Source organism: Bombina bombina, chromosome 5 (genome assembly GCF_027579735.1).
Source record: "Bombina bombina isolate aBomBom1 chromosome 5, aBomBom1.pri, whole genome shotgun sequence".
Classification (NCBI taxonomy): Eukaryota; Metazoa; Chordata; class Amphibia; order Anura; family Bombinatoridae; genus Bombina; species Bombina bombina.
In genome coordinates this window covers 68,977,752-68,998,537 of record NC_069503.1, presented here as the reverse complement: position 1 = coordinate 68,998,537, position 20,786 = coordinate 68,977,752, and the positions used below count along the sequence as shown (strand labels likewise).

The 20,786-nt window shown below is 42.1% G+C and overlaps 1 protein-coding gene across 1 annotated transcript in view; it reads left to right on the top strand.

Annotated features, from left to right (window-relative positions):
- The first annotated feature begins 6,409 nt into the window (after positions 1–6,409).
- The window catches only part of LOC128659880 (gastrula zinc finger protein XlCGF26.1-like), a 65,147-nt gene continuing 50,770 nt past the window's right edge, over positions 6,410–20,786 (top strand). The window contains exon 1 of the mRNA XM_053713463.1: positions 6,410–6,462. The gene's annotated coding sequence lies outside the window, so the exon portion shown is untranslated. The remainder of the gene's footprint in view (positions 6,463–20,786) is intronic.

Here is a 20,786-nt window from a genome sequence, read left to right as displayed (position 1 = left end):
TCCACTTTGAGAATCTGAGAAATCTATGTGAGTCTAACTGGCATTCATACACTTCAGTTATTAAAGCTGTCACTTCAGGTCTGATCTCACTGTCAGAATCTGGTTCAATGAGGTCAAATACTTCAGCTTCAGATTGATCACCTGAATCTGCTTGATGTAAGAAATTTGGGCCTGAGAACCAGTTGGTATGTTTTAGGTGAGCTGCCTGAATTGGTCTAGTACCATGATCTGCTGGATTCTGACTGGTGTTAATATAATGCCACTGATCTGGATTAGTAGATTTTCTAATACAAATTATTCTGTTTGAGACATATACATGAAATCTCCTACAAGTATTGTGAATATAACCTAACACAATTTTGCTATCAGTGTAATATTTAACTGCATAAAGTTCAATGTCCATTTCTTCAGTAATAAGTTCAGCTAGCTCAACTGACAAAACAGCTGCACATAATTCTAGACGTGGCACTGTATGGGCTGGTCTTGGAGATAGTTTAGATTTGCCCATAATAAAGCCTACATGACATTGACCGCTACTGTCTATGACTCTGAGATATGCCACAGCTGCTATCGCTACAGTAGAAGCATCAGAAAAAACACATACCTCCTTTCTTACTGTGGATGATAGTGACACTGGCACATAGGGTCTGGGAATACTGAGATCTTCAAGATGGATCAGGTCTTCTGTCCATGCTCTCCATTGAGCTTCTCTATCTGGTAAGAGTGGGGAATCCCAGTCACATTGGTCTGTTGAGAGTTCTCTGACTAAAGATTTACCTTGCATAGTGATTGGAGATGCAAACCCAAGTGGGTCATAAAGACTGTTTACTGTAGCCAGGATACCTCTCATACCTCTCCGTGTGAAAGGTTTTACCTCTTTGGACACTTGAAAAGTGAAACTGTCGGTCTGTAAGTTCCAACTTATTCCTAAGCTTCTTTGGAGGGGTAGAGGATCGACACCTAGAACAAGGTCCTTTAGATCTTTAGCTCTGTCATCTGCAGGAAATGCTTCCATTACTGGACTTCTGTTGGATGCCACTTTGTGTAGCTTGAGATTTGATCCTGCGAGCATGTCCTTAGCTCTCTGCAGGAGACTGACTGCTTCAGCCTCAGTAGGCACCGATGCGAGTCCATCATCTACATAGAAATTCCTCAAGATAAACTGTTCTACATCTTTACCATACTCACTCTTTCCTTGCTTTGCTAATTGTCTTCGACCATAAATGGCTATGGCTGGAGAAGAGCTGTTTCCAAAGACATGTACCTTCATCCTGAACTCTGTAATTTCTTTGTTAAGGTCATTGTCATGAAACCAAAGAAATCTCAAATAGTTACGGTGATCTTCTCTAACCCTGAAACAGTAAAACATTTGTTGTACATCAGTGGTAATTGCAACTTGCTCTTTGCGGAAACGTAAAAGGAAACCTAGTAGTGTATTATTTAAATCAGGCCCACTGAGGAGTGTGTCATTCAGTGAGATGCCTTCAAACTGAGCACTTGAGTCAAAAACTACTCTGATCTGTCCTGGCTTCTGAGGGTGATAGACACCAAAGATTGGTAGGTACCAACACTCCTCACCTGGTTCCAATGGTGGGGCAGGTTCTGCTTGGTCATGGTCAAAGATCTTTTGCATAAAGTTAACAAAATGTTCTTTCATTTCAGGTTTTTTCACAAAGGAACGCTGTAGAGCAAGGAGTCTTTTCTGGGCTTGCTCTTAGTGGTTTGGTAGTCTAAGACGAGGTGAGCGAAATGGTAGGGGTGCTACCCAGTAATTTGCTTCATCAATAAACATCTCTTTTTCAACTACATCAAGGAACATACCATCTTGAATAGACATAGCAGGTTTGTCATCGTTTGGAGTAGTAACAAACACATTATCATCTAAACTGCCCACATTATGAGTTGCAGTTCCTAAATAACACAATGAGGGGTTGTATGACTGTTGTTTACAAGCATTAAAGGTCTCTTTTACCTGTATATAGCTAGTGCATGGGCTGAACAGAGAAGTGCGCCCACTAGGCAACACATTTGTCTTGAAAGAGTTCACATCTGCTGGTCTATGAGCTCCTCCTAAGCATACTTCCCCAACTATGACCCAACCTAAGTCTAAATGTTGTGCATAAGGACTGTTGTGAGGCCCATTAATCTGCTCACGTATTTTGTGCACCTTCAGAATGTCTCTTCCTAACAAGAGAAGTATTTGTGCGTTAGGGTCAAGTGCTGGGATCTTATCTGTTAAGGATTTCAGATGAGGGAAATGCTGTGTAATCTCAGGTGTTGGAATTTCTGACTTGTCATCAGGTATCATGTCACATTCAATGAGTGTGGGGAGTTTTATGTGTGTTTTCCCATCAATAGACTGAACAGTGAAGTTGGATACCCTTCGCCCTGTGTTCTCTGTAATGCCTGAGCATGTTCTTAGAGTGTAGGAAAATGTTTCACCACTAATGTTAAACACATCAAAAAACTCTGATTTGGCTAAAGAACGGTTACTTTGATCATCTAACACTGCATACATTTTTACAGAACAGTCAGGTTTGTTAGAGGGATATACAGTCACTAAACAAATCTTGGAACATGATCTGGGCCTTGTCCCTTTCCCGCATACCTCTGTACACTTGGATACAATAGTGGGCGGAGTAGCTTCCTCTTGCTCCCCGCCTTGCTCTCCCTTTGGTAAAGGAGTCTCTACTGCCCAGGGAGCTGGACCTGGATGCAAAGCTGAAGTATGCTGGTCACTGTTGCATTCTCTGCATCTTATGTTATTTTTGCAGTCTTTGGCAATGTGTCTGGTGGATGCACAACATCTAAAGCAGATAGAATTCTCCTTCAGGTAAGCTTTACGTTCATCAATGTGCTTGCTTCTGAACCCACGACATTTTGACAGTGGGTGTGGTTTATTATGAATTGGACATGGACTGTCTGATTCCATGGATTTCCTTGCAGGGTTTTTCACCTGTGGAGTTGTATTAGTAGCTGACACTTCTGTCTTTCTTACTGACACCATTGGTCTGTTGCTGTACCTTGTTCCTGACTTCTCTGTATTTACTGGAACTTGGTTGCTGCATGTTGAGAATATGAAGCTTGGATCATTTTTGGTCTTTGCTTGGTTGACAATAAATCTGGTGAAGAAACTGAATGGTGGAAAGGAGACATGATGGTCTTCTTTGTACTTGGAACCTTGAAAAATCCACTTTTCTTGCAGGCTATATGGCAGTTTTTCAATAATTGGTTTGATCCCACAAGCTGTGTCTAAGTATGCCAGTCCTGGCAAAAAGCCTCCTGTCTTAGCTGCATTCACCTCCAACAACATGTCCCCAAGTTCACTTAACTTTATGTTGTCTTTGTTTGAAATTTTGGGGAAGTTTTCTAGCTTCTTTAACAGTGCATTCTCAATAGCTTCAGGGCTGCCATAACATTCTTCTAGTCTCTGCCATACCATTTTAACTCTATCAATTGGGTTATGAACATGCACTGACCTCAGTCTCTTAGCCTGTTGAGATGACTCTGGTCCAAGCCACTTAGTCAAAAGATCTAGCTCTTCTCTGGCCGTAAGATTAAGATCTCTGGTGACACCTTGGAATGATGTCTTCCATGCCCAGTAGTTCTCTGGTCGATCATCAAATGTTAGTAGTCCTGTACTCACTAACTCTCGACGAATCAGGTGCTTTGCTAGGTCAGTAGTCTCTGAAGTTCCTAATGTACTATTTCTGAGAGGGGATATGTGAGAGTCCATATAATGTGATGGATATTGTGGATCAGCGTAACCTCTGCTTTCTTGAAAGCGCACTCTTGGTGTAGAGACATTTGCAGTGTCAGTCTGGGAAGGAGGGTGCAAGTCAGGAATACTTGGAGTAGACTGTAAATATGTTGAGTCAGGAAACTGTGGCATTATGCTGGACATATGTTGGATAGGAGCATGCTCTGTTTTATCTTGGTCTAGAGCATGGATCTGTACATACTCACGAGTCCTTTGTACTGAATCATGGGTAGTTGTTACTTTCTGCAAAATCTTGAAGTGGTTCCTCTTCTAGTTCAGCTGCTGCTTCATAGACTGCTGCTTCTGCAGATGCTGCAACTGCTGCCCTTTGAATCTTTAGCACATGCATATTAGCTTCTAATTCTGCCTTGCGTTGCGCTGTTTCAGCTTCACACCTTGCTGTCTCTGCTTTGCGCTTAGCTGCCTCTGCTTCAATATCTGCTTTGCACCTTGCTGCCTCTGCTTCCATATCTGCTTTGCACCTTGCTGCCTCTGCTTCCATATCTGCTTTGTGCCTAGCTGCCTTTGCTTCTAGTGATGCTTTCTGCTTTATCATGTCTGCTTCTTTTTCAGCATAAGAAATTTGTGCCTGGGCTGCTTGCGCTTTAGCACGGGCTCTGAGTCCTGCAGAACTGGCTGATGATCTGCTGGAGCGCATTGAATATTTAGAGCCAGAGGCATAGGATCTGGTCTCAAAAGTTTGCTGCATCATATCAACACTCTTATCTTGGTTCATAGTGATCAGGTTAAAGTAGCACAATATTTTAAATGCAGTTCTTGTGCAAATTACTTTTACTGCCTTTCACTTTAAATTGCAGGTCTTGTATGTTTGTTATTTACTGCTTTTTACTTTAAAATGCAGCCTTTGTATCTTGCTTGTTATTGCTTCTCACTTTACAATGCAGCTCCTATATCTTCCCTTGATATATCATGCTTTTTACTTTACAATGCAGCTCTGTATCTTCCCCTGATATAGCCTGCCTTTTTACTATACCATGCAGCTCTGTATCTTGCCTTGATATATCATGCTTTTTACTTTACAATGCAGCTCTGTATCTTCCCCTGATATAGCCTGCTTTTTTACTATAAAATGCAGCTCTGTATCTTGCCTTGATATAGCATGCCTTTTTACTGTACTGTCCTCATTAACTGATAATTAGACAGCTAGTTAACAAACCAGACAGAAATAGCTTTGTGTTTATTCCAAACTGATTTTACTTCTGAATAGTTATTTTGTAAAACTACAATACAATAAGAAAAGTTGAAATTACAATATGTAGTTACACGTGGTGCTTGCAATACATACAATAATACATGTTTCTAACACAGAGAGCTTACATGTAATCCTTACAGCAAATAGCAATGCAATTCAAATGTACAATGAACTCTTAGCAAAAAACAAATAACTTACAGGCATATGTATGTTTAGAGGCAAATGTTTAAGAGCTGATTTCCATGCTCCTTGAAGCTAAGATGGCTGCTGAGAAACTGAAAGTAACTTTTTATTAACAAACTTTATTAACACTTCCTGTTTTATTCTTGAGAGGAACCAAGCTGTAATTGCAACATGAAACCACCAGATGTCATCAACATGAACATAATAAGCATATAATAGACAGAACACATACACATCATTACAGTTACCTTATAAATGACAGTCACAGTGATTACCTTATAAGTGACAGTCACAGTGGTTACCTTATAAGTGACAGTCACAGTGGTAACCTTATAAATGACAGTCACAGTGGTTACCTTATAAATGACAGTCACAGTGGTAACCTTATAAATGACAGTCACAGTAGTTAACTTATAAATGACAGTCACAGTGTTTACTTTATAAATGACAATCACAGTGGTTACCTTATAAATGACAGTCACAGTAGTTACCTTATTAATGACATTCACAGTGGTTACCTTATTAATGATAGTCACAGTAGTTACCTTATTAATGACATTCACAGTGGTTACTTTATAAATGACAATCACAGTGGTTACCTTATAAATGACAGTCACAGTGGTTACTTTATAAATGACAGTCACAGTGGTTACCTTATTAATGACAGTCACAGTGGTTACTTTATAAATGACAGTCACAGTGGTTACCTTATAAATGACAGTCACAGTGGTTACTTTATAAATGACAGTCACAGTGGTTACCTTATTAATGACAGTCACAGTGGTTACTTTATAAATGACAGTCACAGTGGTTACCTTATTAATGACAGTCACAGTGATTACCATATAAATGACAGTCACAGTGATTACTTTATAAATGACAGTCACAGTGGTTACCTTATAAATGACAGTCACAGTGGTTACCTTATAAATGACAATCACAGTGATTACTTTATAAATGACAGTCACAGTGGTTACCTTATAAATGACAGTCACAGTGGTTACCTTATAAATGACAATCACAGTAGTTACCTTATAAATGACAGTCACAGTGATTACCTTATAAATGACAGTCACAGTGGTTACCATATAAATGACAATCAGCATAAACCACTGTGAGTGAACATTAAGAACCAGAAAGCTGCAAAATGTTTAGTGTTCTGAATGATTGTCTATTGGTTGTTTGTTACATTAAAGTTTATTTAATAAAAAAAACCTTGAGTGGAGGTCACATGACTCCTGTCTAGAGTGGAGCTCCAGTGTTCTGTTGTTCCCCTCCCATTTACTTCCTGTGCAGCTGCTGCTGGGTGAGTGAGTCAGGCTGTGTGTATTGTGTGATAAATGTGTTAGTCACTTTCTGGTCTTCTTAAATAGTTTATAATTGTTATAAATGTTGTTCTTTTAATGCATCTTATTCATCTGCTTGTGCCAGGCAATGGGATACTAAGTACTCTCAACTCTTTGTGTTAGTGAAGGGTTAATACACACTATACTGCTCTCTGTGCTAGTGAAGGGTTAATACACACTGTGCTGCTCTCTGTGCTAGTGAAGGGTTAATACACACTGTGCTGCTCTCTGTGCTAGTGAAGGGTTAATACACACTGTGCTGCTCTCTGTGCTAGTGAAGGGTTAATACACACTGTGCTGCTCTCTGTGATAGTGAAGGGTTAATACACACTGTGCAGCTCTCTGTGCTAGTGAAGGGTTAATACACACTGTGCTGCTCTCTGTGCTAGTGAAGGGTTAATACACACTGTGCTGCTCTCTGTGCTAGTGAAGGGTTAATACACACTGTGCTGCTCTCTGTGCCAGTGAAGGGTTAATACACACTGTGCTGCTCTCTGTGCTAGTGAAGGGTTAATACACACTGTGCTGCTCTCTGTGCTAGTGAAGGGTTAATACACACTGTGCTACTCTTTGTGCTAGTGAAGGGTTAATACACACTGTGCTGCTCTCTGTGCTAGTGAAGGGTTAATACACACTGTGCCGCTCTCTGTGCTAGTGAAGGGTTAATATACACTGTGCTGCTCTCTGTGCAGTGAAAGGTTAATACACACTGTGCAGCTCCTGGTGCTAGTGAAAGGGTTAATACACACTGTGCTGTTCTCTGTGCTAGTAAAGGGGTTAATACACACTGTGCTGCTCTCTGTGCTAGTGAAGGGTTAATACACACTGTGTTGTTCTCTGTGCTAGTGAAGGGTTAATACACACTGCTGCTCTCTGTGCTAGTGAAGGGTTAATACACACTGCTGCTCTCTGTGCTAGTGAAGGGTTAATAGACACTGTGCTGCTCTCTGTGCTAGTGAAGGGTTAATACACACTGTGCTGCTCTCTGTGCTAGTGAAGGGTTAATACACACTGTGCTGCTCTCTGTGCTAGTGAAGGGTTAATACACACTGTGCTGCTCTCTGTGCTACTGAAGGGTTAATACACACTGTGCTGCTCCATGTGCTAGAGAAGGGTTAAAACATACTGTGATGCTAGCTCTGAAAGTGAATAGTAAACACATACTGTGCTACTCTCTGTGCTAGTAAAGGGGTTAATACACACTGTGCAGCTCTCTGTGCTAGTGAAGAGGTTAATACACACTGTGCAGCTCTCTGTGCTAGGGAAAGGGTTAATACACACTGTGCTGCTCTCTGTGCTAGTGAAGGGTTAATACACACTGTGCTGCTCTCTGCTAGTGAAGGGGTTAATACACATTGCACAGCTCTCTGTGCTAGTGAAGGGTTAATACACACTGTGCTGCTCTCTGTGCTAATGAAGAGTTAATACACACTGTGCTGCTCTCTGTGCTAGTGAAGGGTTAATACACACTGTGCTGCTCTCTGTGCTAGTGAAGGGTTAATACACACTGTGCTGCTCTCTGTGCTAGTGAAGGGTTAATACACACTGTGCTGCTCTCTGTGCCAGTGAAGGGTTAATACACACTGTGCTGCTCTCTGTGCTAGTGAAGGGTTAATACACACTGTGCAACTCTCTGTGCTAGTGAAGGGTTAATACACACTGTGCAGCTCTCTGTGCTAGTGAAGGGTTAATACACAATGTGCAGCTCTCTGTGCTAGTGAAGGGTTAATACACACTGTGCAGCTCTCAGTGCTAGTGAAGGGTTAATACACAATGTGCAGCTCTCTGTGCTAGTGAAGGGTTAATACACACTGTGCTGCTCTCTGTGCTTGTGAAGGGTTAATACACACAGTGCTGCTCTCTGTGCTAGTGAAGGGTTAATACACACTGTGCTGCTCTCTGTGCTAGTGAAGGGTTAATACACACTGTGCTGCTCTCTGTGCTAGTGAAGGGTTAATACACACTGTGCCGCTCTCTGTGCTAGTGAAGGGTTAATACACACTGTGCTGCTCTCTGTGCTAGTGAAGGGTTAATACACACTGTGTTGCTCTCTGTGCTAGTGAAGGGTTAATACACACTGTGTTGCTCTCTGTGCTTGTGAAGGGTTAATACACACTGTGCAGCTCTCTCTGCTTGTGAAGGGTTAATACACACTGTGTTGCTCTGTGCTTCTGAAGTGTTAATACACACTGTGCTGCTCTCTGTGCTAGTGATGGGTTAATACACACTGTGCTGTTCTTTGTGCTAGTGAAGGGTTAATACACACTGTGCAGCTCTCTCTGTGCTAGTGAAGGGTTAATACACACGGTGCTGCTCTCTGTGCTAGTGAAGGGGTTAATACACACTGTGCAGCTCTCTGTGCTAGTGAAGGGTTAATACACACTGTGCTGCTCTCTGTGCTAGTAAAGGGTTAATACACACTGTGCAGCTCTCTGTGCTTGTGAAGGGTTAATACACACTGTGCAGCTCTCTGTGCTAGTGAAGGGTTAATACACACTGTGCTGCTCTCTGTGCTAGTAAAGGGTTAATACACACTGTGCTGCTCTCTGTGCTAGTAAAGGGTTAATACACACAGTGCTGCTCTCTGTGCTAGTGAAGGGTTAATACACACTGTGCTGCTCTCTGTGCTAGTGAAGGGTTAATACACACTGTGCTGCTCTCTGTGCTAGTGAAGGGTTAATACACACTGTGCCGCTCTCTGTGCTAGTGAAGGGTTAATACACACTGTGCTGCTCTCTGTGCTAGTGAAGGGTTAATACACACTGTGCTGCTCTCTGTGCTAGTGAAGGGTTAATACACACTGTGCCGCTCTCTGTGCTAGTGAAGGGTTAATATACACTGTGCTGCTCTCTGTGCAGTGAAAGGTTAATGCACACTGTGCAGCTCCTGGTGCTAGTGAAAGGGTTAATACACACTGTGCTGTTCTCTGTGCTAGTAAAGGGGTTAATACACACTGTGCTGCTCTCTGTGCTAGTGAAGGGTTAATACACACTGTGCTGCTCTCTGTGCTAGTGAAGGGTTAATACACACTGTGCTGCTCTCTGTGCTAGTGAAAGGGTTAATACACACTGTGCTGCTCTCTCTGCTAGTGAAATGGTTAATACACACTGTGCTTCTCTCTGTGCTAGTGAAGGGTTAATACACACTGTGCTGCTCCATGTGCTAGAGAAGGGTTAAAACATACTGTGATGCTAGCTCTGCTAGTGAATAGTAAACACATACTGTGCTACTCTCTGTGCTAGTAAAGGGGTTAATACACACTGTGCAGCTCTCTGTGCTAGTGAAGAGGTTAATACACACTGTGCAGCTCTCTGTGCTAGGGAAAGGGTTAATACACACTGTGCTGCTCTCTGTGCTAGTGAAGGGTTAATACACACTGTGCTGCTCTCTGCTAGTGAAGGGGTTAATACACATTGCACAGCTCTCTGTGCTAGTGAAGGGTTAATACACACTGTGCTGCTCTCTGTGCTAGTGAAGGGTTAATACACACTGTGCTGCTCTCTGTGCTAGTGAAGGGTTAATACACACTGTGCTGCTCTCTGTGCTAGTGAAGGGTTAATACACTCTGTGCAGCTCTCTGTGCTAGTGAAGGGTTAATACACACTGTACTACTCTCTGTGCTAGTGAAGGGTTAATACACACTGTGCTGCTCTCTGTGCCAGTGAAGGGTTAATACACACTGTGCTGCTCTCTGTGCTAGTGAAGGGTTAATACACACTGTGCAGCTCCCGGTGCTAGTGAAGGGTTAATACACACTGTGCAGCTCCCGGTGCTAGTGAAGGGTTAGCGATGCCATGGGAGTTTAACCTAGTCTACAGTTTTCCACCGTTACCACTTCTACCTTGAGTAGTGGCCCACATCAAGCAGGAACAAGCCTCGGCTATTCTGATTGCTCTGTCATGGCCACGGAGGATTTGGTTTGCGGATCTGGTGGGGATGTCATTGTCTCCTCCCTGGAGGTTGTTGCAGGGATCTGTTGATTCAGGGTCCTTTTCTATATCACAATCTCGATTTGCTGAGGCTGACTGCGTGGAGATTGAATGCTTAGTCCTAGCCAAGAGAGGATTTTCTGAAAGAGTGATTGATACACTCATTCAAGCCTGGAAACCGGTCACTCGTTGCATCTATCATTAGGTGTGGAGGATCTACTTGTCCTGGTGGGAGGAACATGGATATCCCTGGCACAAGGTTAATGTATCCAGGATCTTTTCCTTCCTCCAGGATGGGTTGCACAAGGGACTTGCTGCCAGTTCCCTAAAGGGACAGATTTCGGCTTTATCTGTACTGGTGCACAAGAAGCTGGTGGAGCTTCCTGATATTCAGTCCTTTGTTCAGGCTCTGTCTAGAATCAGACCTGTCTTTAAAAGTTCTGCTCCCCCTTGGAGCTTAAACTTGATACTTAAGGTTTTGCAGAGGGCTCCGTTTGAGTCTATGCACTCGCTTGACATTAAGATTCTTTCATGGAAGGTTCTATTCTTACTGGATATTGCATCGGCACGCAGAGTCTCTGAGCTGGCAGCCTTGCAATGTGAGCCTCCTTACCTGGTTTTTCATGCCGATAAGGCTGTTCTTCGCACTGGTTTGGGATTTCTTCCCAAGGTGGTGTCAAGTTGTAACATTAATCAGGAAATAGTAGTTCCTTCCTTGTGTCCTAACCCTTCTTCTTCTTTAAAGGAAAGTTTGCTTCATAATTTGGATATGGTTCGGGCCTTGAAGTTTTCTATCTTCGGGCCACGAAAGAATTCAGACAGACTTCATCCTTATTTGTTGTGTATTTGGGGAAGCGTAGGGGGCAGAGGGTCTCTTCTACTTCCCTATCCTTTTGGTTAAGGAGCTTGATTCACTTGGCCTATGAGACAGAGGGATATAAACACAAAAAGAGGTGGGGGCGTGGCTGCAGGCAAACCAACGAGGAACGCTGCTCACCAGTCCGCTTGTACCAAGGCAAACGGACTCCAACAGAGAGACTAGGCAGGTGAATGAAAGGTGCAAGCACAAAACGAGAAGGGACCAAGCAATCCCAAAAGTGCACAAGAGAGAAGGAGAGGCAGCACTCTTGATATCTTGAAAAAAACAGATGTTTAACCCCTTAACGACCAAGGACGTACGCCACGCGTCCTCAAAAAAAATACACTTAATGACCGAGGACGTGTGGCGTACGTCCTTGGTCTGGAAAGCAACTGGAAGTGATCCTGCTCGCTTCCAGTTGCTTTCCGGTTATTGCAGTGATGCCTCGATATTGAGGCATCCTGCAATAACCTTTTTTAGCAATCCGGTGCAGAGAGAGCCACTCTGTGGCCCTCTCTGCACTGGACATCACCGGCTAAATTCGTTGGTGGGTGGGAGCCGGTTCGGGAGGCGGGTGGCGGCCATCGATGGCCCTGATGATTTGTATGGGGGCGGGATCGTGGGCGGGGGTGATCGGAGGCGCGCACGGGAGGGCGGGGGCGGGCGCGTGCACGGGGAGGGAGCGGGTGGGAACCGCTACACTACAGAAAAATGATGCATTAAAAGTTTTAAAAAATAATATTTATGTATATAAAAATACATTAATCAGGGGGTGGGGGATTGGTCTGTGGGCGGGGGGGGGGGGAAGCTACACTACAGAAAAAGAAAATAACAATTAAAAAAGACCCCATTTCTCCATTTCTCTTGCAAACTGGGTACTGGCAGACAGCTGCCAGTACCCAAGATGGCCCCCAATAAGGCAGAGGGGGGGGTTAGAGAGCTGTTTTGGGGGGGATCAGGGAGGTTGGGGGCTAACGGGGGATCCTACAAAGTGGCATATGTAAATATGCTAAAAATGTATTATTATTTTTTTTTTTAAAAACTTTTATTTTAGTACTGGCAGACTTTCTGCCAGTACTTAAGATGGCGGGGACAATTGTGGGGTGGGGGAGGGAAGGGAGCTGTTTGGGAGGGATCAGGGGGTCTGATGTGTCAGGTGGGAGGCTGATCTCTACACTAAAGCTCAAATTAACCCTGCAAGCTCCCTACAAACTACCTAATTAACCCCTTCACTGCTAGCCATAATACACGTGTGATGCGCAGCAGCACTTAGCGGCCTTCTAATTACCAAAAAGCAACGCCAAAGTCATATGTGTCTGCTATTTCTGATCAAAGGGGATCACAGAGAAGCATTTACAACCATTTGTGCCATAATTGCACATGCTGTTTGTAAATAATTTCAGTGAGAAACCTAAAATTGTGAAAAATTTAGCATTTTTTTTAATTTGATTGCATTTGGCGGTGAAATGGTGGCATGAAATATACCAAAATGGGCCTAGATCAATACTTGGGGTTGTCTACTACACTACACTGAAGCTAAAATTAACCCTAGAAGCTCCCTACATGCTCCCTAATTAACCCCTTCACTGCTGGGCATAATACACGTGTGGTGCGCAGTCGCATTTAGCAGCCTTCTAATTAGTAAAAAGCAAAACCAAAGCCATATATGTCTGCTATTTATGAACAAAGGGGATCCCAGAGAAGCATTTACAGCCATGTATGCTATAATTGCATAAGTTTTTTGTAAATAATTTCAGTGAGAAACCTAAAGTTTGTGAAAAAGTGAACAATTTTTTTTATTTGATCGCATTTGGTGGTGAAATGGTGGCATGAAATATACCAAAATGGGCCTAGATCAATACTTTGGGATGTCTTCTAAAAAAAATTATATACATGTCAATGGATATTCAGGGATTCCTGAAAGATATCAGTGTCCCAATATAACTATCGCTAAAATTAAAAATTGAAAAAAAATGGTTTTGAAATAGGAAAGTGCTACTTGTATTTATGGCCCTATAACTTGCAAAAAAAGCAAAGAACGTGTAAACATTGGGTATTTCTAAACTCAGGACAAAATTTAGAAACTATTTAGCATATTTTTTTTTTTGGTGGTTGTAGATGTATAACAGATTTTGGGGGTCAAAGTTAGAAAAAGTGTGTTTTTTTTCCATTTGTTCCTCATATTTTATAATTTTTTTTATAGTAAATTATAAGATATGATGAAAATAATGGTATATTTTGAAAGTCCATTTAATGGCGAGAAAAACGGTATATAATATGTTTGGGTACAGTAAATGAGTAAGGGGAAAATTACAGCTAAACACAAACACCGCAGAAATGTAAAAATAGCCTTGGTCCCAAACGGACAGAAAATGGAAAAGTGCTGTGGTCATTAAGGCTTTAATCCAGAAGGTACATGGTGATACACAAACACACAAGTGCAATGGAGGGGATAGGGGGCATGGCCTTACGCATTTTGTGCCGTGTGGCACTTAATCATAGGTTAACAGGTGAGTATACAACATGTGAATATATACCTCTGCACCCCAAGTCAAACTGGTTAACACGAAAAGGCACTTTTCAGTGTCTTACATTAAATTGTGGGTTCTGTGAAGTTATTACTAGAGGTGACTCATTTAATAGTACTACAACAGGGTTGAGTTATAATTTGAACCATTATGCCAATTGTTCTTCCACTTTTTTGGTCTACTTATTGGAGTGCACACTAAGAAACAGAGTTGGGGAACATAGAAGAGATGTGAAGAATTATGTGAAAACGTTCAGTGTCGCCAATCATTTTAATGGACTACACTTCACTAATGTCCCCAACTTTGGTTTTAAAGTAATTGATTGTGTATCATTGCCACCTAGAGGTGGCAATAAGAGTAAGATTCTCACTAAAAAGGAGCTGGATTTTCACACTTAATACTAGAGAACCTTGTGGCTTGAACAAAGAATGGGATATAAGACTTTGTAGATTAAAATCCGACATGCTAAAGCCCAGAATCTTCATTAAATGAATACTACAGTTAAATTAATATTTATGAATTATCAAATTTGTTTTTATTGTTGTGGGCAGCGTGGTATTGAACTATTATAACAGTTCAGTACATACAGGTTAATTGCGGCAGAGGCTAAATTATATTAAGGTATTCAAAAGGTATTATTCTGAGCTATCATTTTTAGTGTTAGTCAACACTTTATTTACCATATTAGTACACATGACAAATTAACATGAGGTGAGATGTGCCTATATGCACTATTTATTATGTAAATGCCGATGTTTAGACACTCATGGGTTCTCACCACTATGCACTCGATTCATGTTTTACATTATATATATATATATATATATATATATATACATTTTTTTTTACAGATTGACGTTCAAAGCAATAACAAAGATGATATTTTAGTTGCTTGTCACTGTTTATCTTATGTGAAATGAGACTGGGCGCACAATGTTATCTCTGTTGTCATTTGCAGTAAGATTGAAAATTGAACTGTGCATTTCAAATGTTTGCCATTTTTCTAGATATACAGCAGATCAATTTCAAAATCTTTTTTATCATCATAAGCTGAATTTTCAGTTTCTTTGTTTCTTAAAGTATTTTACATGTCACTAATTTTCCTTTTCCTTTGAATATATTAAGGGTTAAGGTGAATTCCTTTCGAAAATGTTTGTAGTTGTTTTTAATTGTTAACATATGTTCCTCACCACTCCCATATACGTGCATTTGTCATGATTGGGGTGCAGAGGTATATATTCACATGTTGTATACTCACCTGTTAACCTATGATTAAGTGCCGCACGAAACGCGTAAGGCCACGCCCCCTATCCCCTCCATTGCACTTGTGTGTTTGTGTATCACCATGTACCTGCTGGATTAAACATCCGTTTTTTTCAAGATATCAAGAGTGCTGCCTCTCCTTCTCTCTTGTGCACCAGTGGGATATAAGCCTAGTTAGAGGATTACGTCTCACTCAACTAGGGCTGTGGCCTCTTTTTGGGCCTTTAAAAATGAGGCCTCTATGGAGCAGATTTGTAAGGCGGCTACTTGGTCCTCCTTACATACTTTTACTAAATTCTACAAATTTGATGTTTTTGTTTCTGTGGAGGTAGTTTTTGGGAGACAGGTTTTGCAGGCTGTGGTGCCCTCAGTATAGGGTCCACCTCCTTTTACCCTCCCATTTTTTTTCATTCAGTGTACTCTAGAGCTTGGGTATTTGTTTCCCACAAGTAATGAATGAAGCAGTGGACTCTCCTTCCATTAACCCCTTAACGACCAAGGACGTACGCCACACGTCCTCAAAAAAAATACAGTTAATGACCGAGGACGTGTGACGTACGTCCTTGGTCTGGAAAGCAGCTGGAAGCAATCCTTTTCGCTTCCAGCTGCTTTCTGGTTATTGCAGTGAGGCATCCTGCAATAACCTCCCTTGGCAGTGAGGCATCCTGCAATAACCTCCCTTGGCCATCCGATGCAGAGAGAGCCACTCTGTGGTCCTCTCTGCACCGGACATCGGTGGCCAGTATCGTTGGTGGGTGGGAGCAAGTCTGGGAGGCGGGTGGGTGGCCATCGATGTGCCGAGTGGAGGGGGGCGGGACAGACGGGGGCACGCACGGCAGCGTGGCGGGCGGGCTCGTGCATGGGGCGGGAGCGGGAGGGAACCACTACACTGCAGAAAAAAAGTTAAGAAACGTTAAAAAAAACACAAATATTTAACAATATAAATGATCATCTAAGGGTTCTGGAAGGGGTGGGGGGGTTGGTCTTGGGGGGGGGAGCTACACTACAGAAAAGGGCAATAAAAAAAACAAAAAACATACTTTTTGTTACTAGACTGGGTACTGGCAGACAGCTGCCAGTACCCAAGATGGCGCCCATTAAGGCAGAGGGGGAGGGTTAGAAAGCTGTTTGGTGGGGGATCAGTGAGGTTGGGGCTAAGGGGGGATCCTACACAGCAGCATATGTAAATATGCCAAAAAAAAAAAAAAAAGCCCAAATATAGCTTTTATTTTAGTACTGGCAGAGTTTCTGCCAGTACTTAAGATGGCGGGGACAATTGTGGGGTGGGGGAGGGAAGAGAGCTGTTTGGGAGGGATCAGGGGGTCTGATGTTTTAGGTGGGAGGCTGAGCTCTACACTAAAGCTAAAATTAACCCTGCAAGCTCCCTACAAGCTACATAATTAACCCCATCACTGCTAGCCATAATACACGTCTGATGCGCAGCGGCATTTGGCGGCCTTCTAATTACCACAAAGCAACGCCAAAGCCATATATGTTTGCTATTTCTGAACAAAGGGGATCCCAGAGAAGCATTTACAACCATTTGTGCCATAATTGCACAAGCTGTTTGTAAATGATTTCAGTGAGAAACCTAAAATTATGAAAAATTTAACGTTTTTTTTTAAATTTGATCGCATTTGGCGGTGAAATGGGGGCATGAAATATACCAAAATTGGCCTAGATCAATACTTGGGGTTGTCTACTACACTACACTAAAGCTAAAATTACCCCTAAAAGCTCCCTACATGCTCCCTAATTAACCCCTTCACTGCTGGGCACAATACACGTGTAGTGCGCAGTGGCATTTAGCAGCCTTCTAATTGCCAAAAAGCAACGCCAAAGCCATATATGTCTGCTATTTCTGAACAAAGGGGATCCCAGAGAAGCATTTACAACCATGTATGCCATAATTGCACAAGCTGTTTGTAAATAATTTCAGTGAGAAACCAAAAGTTTGTGAAAAAATTTGTGAAAAAGTGAACAATTTTTTGTATTTAATCGCATTTGGCGGTGAAATGGTGGCATGAAATATACCAAAATGGGCCTAGATCAATACTTTGGGTTGTCTACTAAAAAATATATACATGTCAATGGATATTCAGAGATTCCTGAAAGATATCAGTGTTCCAATGTAACTAGCGCTAATTTTGAAAAATAATGGTTTGGAAATAGCAAAGTGCTACTTGTATTTATGGCCCTATAACTTACAAAAAAAGCAAAGAAGATGTAAACATTGGGTATTTCTAAACTCAGGACAAAATTTAGAAACTATTTAGCATGGGTGTTTTTTGGTGGTTGTAGATATGTAACAGATTTTGGGGGTCAAAGTTAGAAAAAGTGTTTTTTTTTTCATTTTTTCCTCATATTTTATAATTTTTTTTATAGTAAATTATAAGATATGATGAAAATAATGGTATCTTTAGAAAGTCCATTTAATGGCCAGAAAAACGGTATATAATATGTGTGGGTACAGTAAATGAGTAAGAGGAAAATTACAGCTAAACACAAACACTGCAGAAATATAAAAATAGCCTTGGTCCCAAACGGACAAAAAAATGGAAAAGTGCTGTGGTCATTAAGGGGTTAAGATGGAAAATTATGCTTACCTGATAATTTCATTTTCATCTCTTGGAGGAGAGTCCACTGCTCCCGTCTGTTCTCCGGTGGGCGGACCTAAATTTGATGTTGTTCTTCAGGCACCATTTATACCATGATATTTCTCCTACTGTTCCTTGTTCTCTTGGCAGAATGACTGGGGAATGAGGGGAGTGGGGGAGGTATTTAAGCCTTTGGCTGCGGTGTCGTTGCCTCCTCCTGGTCGATAGGTTCTTATTTCCCACAAGCAATGACTGAAGCTGTGGACTCTCCTTCCACAGATGGAAATGAAATAATCAGGTAAGCATAATTTATGTTTTTTACAACTTTCAAATTTACTTTTATCATCAAATCTGCTTTGTTCTCTTGGTATTTTTCTGTTGAAAGCTAAACCTAGATAGCACATATGCTAATTTCTTGCCTCTTTTATCTATTAGTGCATTATTATTATTATTATTATTATTATTATTATCGGTTATTTGTGGAGCGCCAACAGATTCCGCAGCGCTAATTTTTAGCTTTTTACAGCAAGACACTGCTAGTTCATGTGTGCTATTTAGATAACGTGCTCACTCCTGTGGAGTTTTGAGTTAGCACTGATTGGGTAAAATACAAGTCTGTCAATCTGAGATAGGGGGCAGTCTGCAGAGGCTTAGACACAAGGTAATCACAGAGGTAAAAAGTATATTAATATAACAGTGTTGGTTATGTAAAACTGGGGAATGGGTAATAAAGGGATTATCTATCTTTTTTAAATATAAAAATTATGGAGTAGACTGTCCCTTTAAGCACAGATTTAAGTGCTTTTTCTATATGGTGCCAACAGATCATACTTTGGCTGTGTTTTCATTCCTGTGGTAAAGTTTGGAAACTGCTGGTGTCATAAAAATTCTCCATAGACTTTAATGGCGATAAATGTTTTTATCACTTAGTTTTCACAATTTACCACCTCAATGGAATTTAGGTCTTTGTGTTTTACAGCTGACGAAGCCCTTTATGACAATAACATTAGTTTATATAAATGTATATACAGGGGCAGACTGAGACCAACCAGGGCCTCTGGCAAAAAGTGTGACAGGGCCCCCCACCCCCTTATTGCTCCACCTACCTACCTCCCCTGTCCCTCCCACCTCAAATGCCCCTCCCCACCATGTTTTTTATTGCCATAAAAAAGTAGCAAGCCTGCTTTTTAACAAAAGATACAAAGAGAATGAAGAAAAATGATAATAAAAGTAAAATTAGAAAGTTCTTTAAAGTTTCATGCTCTATATCTTGAAAGAAAAAAGTTGGGTTTCCTATCCCTTTAAAGTTTTTTTCTAGAAGACAGAACCATCAGAACTAACAAGATTGCTTTAATTGTTATAATTGGAGGAAACAAATTGCATAAAATGAACCCATCATTTCCCAGGGTTCAGATAAATACCTAGAGCCCAAATAAGCATTTTACTCTGACACAGAAAATATAAATTAAATTCCAGTGACCACAAAGATTAGAGCTGTCATTCCCTGCAGATTTACATCCTGAGCTCCCCAGCAGCACAGAAACCCTATAGATGAGCATTCAGATAAATGTGTTATTCACCCTAATTTCCCATAGATGATCCCAAAAAAGAGAAATACATAGAAAATCTACCTGTGAGAGCCCATGTGCATGGTCTAGGGCAGTGCTTTCCAAACTGTGTGTCGGCAGCAGTGTGTACGTGTGTCCCAGCTTCAGCACAATTTTTTAAAATTTTTTTTTTTTGGTTTCTGACTTTCCGCCTGCCTGCTACGCATATCACATAGTTGACTCATGATTGATACCTAGGGGGATACAGATCATCTTAACCTATTGGCGCAGCTCAGTGGGAACTGAAACTATCCCCATTGGCGGCACATTGGCTCCTGACTGCATGTGTAGTCTCCTTAATTGGCTCCTGACTGCACGTGTAGTCTCCTCAATTGGCTCCTGACTGCATGTGTAGTCTCCTCAATCAGCTCCTGACTGCACGTGTAGTCTCCTCAATCAGCTCCTGACTGCATGTTTAGTCTCCTCAATCAGCTCCTGACTGCACGTGTAGTCTCCTCAATCAGCTCCTGACTGCATGTGTAGTCTCCTCAATCAGCTCCTGACTGCATGTGTAGTCTCCTCAATCAGCTCCTGACTGCATGTGTAGTCTCCTCAATCAGCTCCTGACGGCATGTGTAGTCTCCTCAATCAGCTCCTGACTGCATGTGTAGTCTCCTCAATCAGCTCCTGACTGCACGTTTAGTCTCCTCAATCAGCTCCTGACTGCATGTGTAGTCTCCTCAATCAGCTCCTGACGGCATGTGTAGTCTCCTCAATCAGCTCCTGACTGCATGTGTAGTCTCCTCAATCAGCTCTTGACTGCACGTGTAGTCTCCTCAATCAGCTCCTGACTGCACGTGTAGTCTCCTCAATCAGCTCCTGACGGCATGTGTAGTCTCCTCAATCAGCTCCTGACTGCATGTGTAGTCTCCTTAATTGGCTCCTGACTGCATGTGTAGTCTCCTCAATCGGCTCCTGACTGCATGTGTAGTCTCCTCAATCAGCTCCTTACTGCACGTGTAGTCTCCTTAATTGGCTCGTGACTGCATGTGTAGTCTCCTCAATCAGCTCCTGACTGCACGTGTAGTCTCCTCAATCGGCTCCTGACTGCATGTGTAGTCTCCTCAATTGGCTCCTGACTGCACGTGTAGTCTCCTCAATCGGCTCCTGACTGCACGTGTAGTCTCCTCAATCGGCTCCTGACTGCACGTGTAGTCTCCTCAATCGGCTCCTGACTGCATGTGTAGTCTCCTCAATCAGCTCCTGACTGCACGTGTAGTCTCCTTAATTGGCTCCTGACTGCATGTGTAGTCTCCTCAATCGGCTCCTGACTGCATGTGTAGTCTCCTCAATCAGCTCCTGACTGCATGTGTAGTCTCCTTAATTGGCTCCTGACTGCATGTGTAGTCTCCTCAATCGGCTCCTGACTGCATGTGTAGTCTCCTCAATCGGCTCCTGACTGAACGTGTAGTCTCCTTAATTGGCTCGTGACTGCATGTGTAGTCTCCTCAATCAGCTCCTGACTGCACGTGTAGTCTCCTCAATCGGCTCCTGACTGCAT